General features: G+C 42.2%; 1 long non-coding RNA gene across 1 annotated transcript; it reads left to right on the forward strand.

Annotated features, from left to right (window-relative positions):
• Positions 1 to 2,141: 2,141 nt before the first annotated feature.
• LOC134396102 (uncharacterized) lies at positions 2,142 to 5,701 on the forward strand. Its single transcript, XR_010025250.1, has 3 exons — positions 2,142 to 2,433; positions 5,130 to 5,219; positions 5,661 to 5,701. It is a non-coding gene; the product is annotated as an uncharacterized LOC134396102 (long non-coding RNA).
• The last annotated feature ends 481 nt before the right edge of the window (positions 5,702 to 6,182 follow it).

Raw genomic sequence — 6,182 nt, forward strand, 5'->3', positions numbered from 1 at the left:
ATGCCTGGAACGCTCTTCCAGAACATTTGAGAACTACAAGTTCAACCACAGCTTTTAAAGCTCAGCTAAAAACTTTTCTTTTTCCTAAAGCTTTTAAAACTTGATTTTGTTCTGACTTTATACTGTTAGTTTTACCCTACCCAGTGCCTGTTTACCCTACCCTGTGCCTGTTTGCATTCTCTTCCCCTCCTTATTGTTTTATTAAGATTTTATTAGAATGGAAGCCTATGCGGCAGGGTCTTGCTATTTACTGTTTTACTCTGTACAGCACCATGTACATTGATGGTGCTATATAAATAAATAAATAAATAAATAATAATAATAATGCTGAAATTTCCTTTTCGATACAACTGTTAAAGATACAGGAGCCCTGTCCTCCTTTTCATATGGTCACCTTACTATGTAAGGCATCTTCATACTGTATAAAATATAATCCACACCCTGCTACTGGTCAGGCTTCAATGTCATTTTTTTCTTTAGCTGAGAGGCTAATTATGAACCAAATCAAGCAATTATCTCATTAATGAGAAAAATTGCTAAGAGAACAAGGGGCTTACTAGGACTGCAGTATAATTACAGCTATTTAGTCACATCAGTTTAATGATTAAATACAGATTTGGACACAAATCACTATTTATTTTTAGTATTCAATTTATATCCCGCCTTTTTATGATAGTCAAAAACGTTGAAAATACATAGCAATTTCAGTGGGTATGGGTGGCATAGATAGAACAATATCAGGCATTATAAGTGCAGCTTGATTGTATGCATGTTTACTTGGAAGTAAGTGCTTGTGAGTTCAATGGGACTTCACTCCCAAGACATTTGGAAGGCTGCATATTCCTCATCTCTGTCCTAGAGTAGCCTTCCCCAATTCCCACACTTCTGACCATTGGCCATTCTGGTTGGGGGCTGATGGGAGTTGAAGTTCTAAACTTCTAAAGAGCACCAGGCTGGGAAAGGCTGTGCTAGGCTAGGGTTGGCATGCTAACGAAGTGTTTTTCTCGTCTACAAAAAATACCTTGTGGTGAAATGAAACTTGCATTGATCAACCATAACCTGTGTTTTTGAGTTAATTTTCCACATTTGAAGAAGCATTTGTGTGGCTCTTGAGTAATCTAAAAATAATCTTTTAGGTTAATAGGGTGACCATATGAAAAGGAGGCCAGGGCTCCTGTATCTTCAACAGTTGTATTGAACAGGGAATTAAAGCTGCAGGAGCCCTGCCCACTTGCCCTCTGGTCAAGAGGGCAGGGCTCCCCTTCAGCTTTAACTGTTGTGATGAAGAGGGAATTTCACCTGGTGCTGCATGCATACAAATGACACCTGCGAAAATCCTCTTTTCTATACAAATGTTAAAGATACAGGAGCCCTGTCCTCCTTTCAGTATGGTCACCCAAGGGTCATTTTTCATTTTGCTGTAACAGACTAACACCACTACCCTCTGAAATTTAGTGTAGATATGTTGCACTTATTTTGTTTTAAAGCAGAATTTTAAAAAGTAAAATATATTCTGAATATTGAGGCACACCAACAAACAAGACAGGCCAAATACTCTTGGCTTTTTATATTTTTCTTTATAGTTTATTTTTTATCATTACTATTATTATTATTATTATTATTATTATTATTATTATTATTATTATCATCATCATCATCATTATCTCCAAGCTGCAAAGCAGCATACATCACCTTCCCCCCACCCCCATTTCATGCTCCTATTCCCTAGGGAAGGAAGGTAAGACTGTAGTTGGCCCAAACTCAGCCTTGCAGAGTTGTCAGAGAGGGAAAAGGAAGAAGCAAAAAGACTTGCAGCCAGATCTTATGTTGCTTTACTCAGAAGCAAGCCTCCTACCGTGCACCTAAGTAATGGTGCACAAGATTAAGATGGCAAGCATGTAACCTATGCATTTACCTGACGGGGGAGAAAAACCGGTTGAACTTATTTCAGAGTATAGCTGCATAGAATCGGGGCTAACAAACAAAGCTGCAAAGCGCACCCCTGCCCCCAAAAGAATTTCGCCCCGGCAGGCACTGAATGTCCAGCCCTGAACAATCGATGGGTGAACTCATCCACCCTTGCTCCATCCATGTGATCAGGTAGCCGGATGGGAGGGTTTTAGGTTTGGGAGACTCTTTGCACGAGAGTTTTGGGGATTGCACGGATCGCAGGATGGGAAGGGGGGAAACAAAGAGCCAGCCGAAAAAAAAAACCCTCCCCTTGGAACGATATACAGAAGAGGAGGGTGAAAAGGGAGTGGGGTGGGGGTCGCAATTGAAAAACAGCAACAACAACACAGCCACCTCTCTCCATCTTGGAACTCGGAGATGTAATCAGGGAAGATGCATGGAGGATTTCTGGCGCAGCCAAAGAGAGAAAGAGGGCCGGAGGGATCTGCTAAGTAAAAGATCCCGCTTTTTGAAGGATTCCTGGTGAGTGTGGCTTTCAGAAGGCTGGAGAGATGGGCAAGCAGGGGGTGGGGGAGATGTGGAGATAGCAGAGCTATCTTCCAGGGCTGCAACCCTACGGCCGATGCTCAGGTGTGCAGCGCAAACCTGAGCCACTGTGAAATAGATCTTGGGCCAGCCAAGCTGGGTTAGAAGGATGGACTAGAACAAGAGAGAGCAAGGGTCAAATCCCAACACATGAAGCTCACTGCTATGCAACTTTGGGCCAGTCACATATATACATTCTCTCTCTCTCTCTCTCTCTGCCTGAGCCCAGCTTACCTGGCAGGGTTAAGAACATAAGAACCATGCTGGATCAGAACAAGGGTCCATCTAGTCCAGCACTCTGTTGGCACACTGGCCCCAAGCCTGAGACCAATGTCAGTCAGAGCAGACTGAACTAGAGAGGGACCACTGGTTTGACTCAGTATCAGCAGCTTCCTGTGTTCAACATTGCTTTAGTTATCGTGAAGTATAAATGTTAGGCATTATTAGAAAAGGAATTGACAATAAAACTGCCAGTATCATACTGCCTTTATGCAAATCTATAGTGTGACAACCCTTAGAATACTGTGTACAGTTCCAGTCACCACACCTAAAAAAAAAAGATATCATAGAGCTGGAAAAAGTGCAGAAAAGGGCAACTAAAATGATCAAGGGGCTGAAGCATCTCCCCTATGATAGAAGGTTACAACAGCTGGGATTGTTTAGCTTGGAAAAAAGGAGGCTGAAGGGAGACCTGACAGAGGTGAATAAAATTATGCATGGTGTGGAGAATGTGGATAGGGAGACATTTTTCTCCCTCTCCCATAATACTAGAACTTAGGGTCATCCCATGAAACTGATTGGTGGGAGATTCAGGACAAATAAAAGGAAGGACTTCTTCACACAGTGCATAGTTAAACTATGGAATTCACTACCACAAGATGTGCTAATGGCCACCAAATTGGATTGGATATATTCCTGGAGAAGAAGGCTATCAGTGGCTACTAGTCTTGATGGCTGTGTGCTATCTCCCGTATCCAAGACAGTAAGCGTATATACACCAGTTGTTGGGGAACATGGGCGGGAGGGTGCTGTTGCACCATGTCCTGCTTGTGAGTCCCTGGTCGACAGCTGGTTTGCCACTGTGTGAACAGAAAGCTGGACTGAATGGATCCTTGGCCTGAACCAGCATGGCTGTTCTGATATTTTTATAAACATCGAAGTGTTTCTAGATTCGGATGTCATGGAACAATGTTCCTGGAATTGGAAATGGCTCTCACATCTGGCTCCCCCTGAAATTCCTGGGTGAAACAACCCAGGCATTGCACAGTGTTACATGCAAACCAGGTCAATAATTTGACCAGCCTTTGGTATTGTGCACTTTGACATTACTCCACCAGAGGGAGCAAAATGTCTTGGGCCAGCCCTTAAACTGTCAATGGGGAGAATCATTCCTCTCCTGTCTTTTTGCTCACCAAAACTAACAAAATTTCCTTTTCTTCTCTTCCACTAATCCCCCCACCCAGCCTAATCTCTCATTTAGAGCTAATTGTAATTTCACAATAGCTCTTTAGATGCTCCCTTCAGTTTCTTGTCACCCCCCAATATTCTGGACACAGTCATGTTTCTGGGAATCCAACTGGGCTTTATAAAAATGTCCCCAAAGGGGTTTCCACTGGTAAGCTTGGATCAAGGAAGGGAATTTCAGGTTAGCAGAAAAATTACAATTAAACAATTATTATTGTTGTTGTTGTTATTATTATATCCCACCTTTTCCCAATACTGGGACTCAAGGCAGCTTTTGATTTGAACTTCTCAAAGCACAAACTTTTACTTAGCACGAGGAACCACCAAAAAGATTAGTGTGAAAAATATTTATACTGACATTGGAGCAAAAGAGAAATGGATACAACCTTAATTCCTTATTCTTTACTTTCTCAAAAGGATTTTAAAATTAGAGCATTTGGGGCTGGATTTGGGGGTGTCTCCATAATGGACTGAGTCCACCTCACTTTGTAGGCCGAGATCCCACCAAGCTGGGTATTTCCTCCCCACAGAGGAAATTCCTTCCCAATATGTCTTTTTACCAGACCCCCTTCCCTTTTCTTTCTAAAAAATTCAGTGATTTGAAAGGAAGCTTAGAAAATTCAGTGACTGGCACTTCCTAGATCTTCCTTCCTAGTGACTCGCTCTGTCAGCCAGATTCATTGAATTTATTTATTTTATGTATTTATTTATTGCATTTATATCCCACCTGTTTTCCTCTGAGGAACCCAAGGCAGCGTACATAATCCTCCTCCTCTCCATTTTATCCTCACAACAACAACCCTGTGAGGTAGGTTGGGCTGAGAGTCTGTGACTGGCCCAAAGTCTCCCAGTGGGTTTCCATGGCCGAGTGGGGACTAGAATCCGGTTTTCCCAACTCCCAGTCCAGCACTTTAGCCACTACACCACAATGGGAGAATCTGGGTTTCCATTGGTATTTATCTTATCCAGCTAATTGCACAGCAGAAGACCTACCTGGAAAGGCTTGTTTCAGTTAACCTCTGAGCATAAACAGAGTACAGATTACGAATTTCTCAGCAAAACTAAGACGTATACAAAGATCACATTTGGGGTGCAGTGTCTTTCCCTACGCCTTGTCTACACCAGTCTCCGATTTTCACATTCACTCATGTTCTTTCTCTCCTGATCAGAGGCTGCATATATGATGGAACAAGAGAAGGAATGCCGAACTCCGGCTCTCCAGGATTTTGAGAATAAGACTTCCCCAGAGGCCCACTCAGGTAAGGGATGGATGCTCAGAGAATATGACTTTATAGACAAGATAGTGGGACTTGGAAAGAAATGTTGGGAGTGTGATTTTATTTTTAAACACACTTGTTGTTCTTTAAAACACTCCTGTAGAATTTATCAGCCTTATTCTTTTGTTCTCCGCTCTTAGCTTGTGAGTTCTAAAAGTTTGGAGAACTTACAAGTGATTAGTGCTCTGATGGGAAGCCAGTGTATGGGTTTGAGAAGGATCATTGCATGGTCTGAAGAAGAGGGACAGATAGCCATGGACTACAGATCAGTGGTCATTTCCACAAGTTTGGTTGAGAGAAGAGAGAACCCAGCTCATTCAAAACCATTATATAGATATTGAGCCACCTCTGGTATTTGAAGAGAACATCCATCATTACTATCAAAACTTACCTCTGCTCCTTATGTCCTCTTCTCTTAATTAGGGTATCATATTCTGACAGTAAAAGAGGAGGAGGAGGAGGAAGAAGAAAATCCATGGGTATCAAATAATTATGACACTGAGGAAAGCGAAACCTTCCCAGACGCTCGCTTGGCTAATTCAGGGTATCTAAAGAATGAATTCAGAATGAATCTGTTGCCAAATCACGCACATGCATGCAAAGCATCCAGGATAGAACATGGATTAAACCGCCCAGAGAGCTTTGGCTAAGGGGCAGTATATAAATGTAATAAATAAAATAAAATAAATAAACATGGTGAATGTCTGTTGAGATGGTGATAAAGCCAACTGTTCACACAAATGGTCTGATTTATGTGAGTGGAGTAACATCAGAAGAGGCTACAAGTCATTTTTTGTGATTAGGGAGATGATAACTTTAGCGGACTGAATATCAACTCAATTGGCTCCTAAAGGTAGGATAACGGACTAAAGGAGGGCAGCAAAAAGTACAGGCCCACCAGTGGCCCCTCAAGCCCAGTGCGACAGCCACTGCTGAAAGGGAAAA

The sequence above is a fragment of the Elgaria multicarinata genome, chromosome 3 (assembly GCF_023053635.1).
Source record: "Elgaria multicarinata webbii isolate HBS135686 ecotype San Diego chromosome 3, rElgMul1.1.pri, whole genome shotgun sequence".
Taxonomy (NCBI): Eukaryota; Metazoa; Chordata; class Lepidosauria; order Squamata; family Anguidae; genus Elgaria; species Elgaria multicarinata.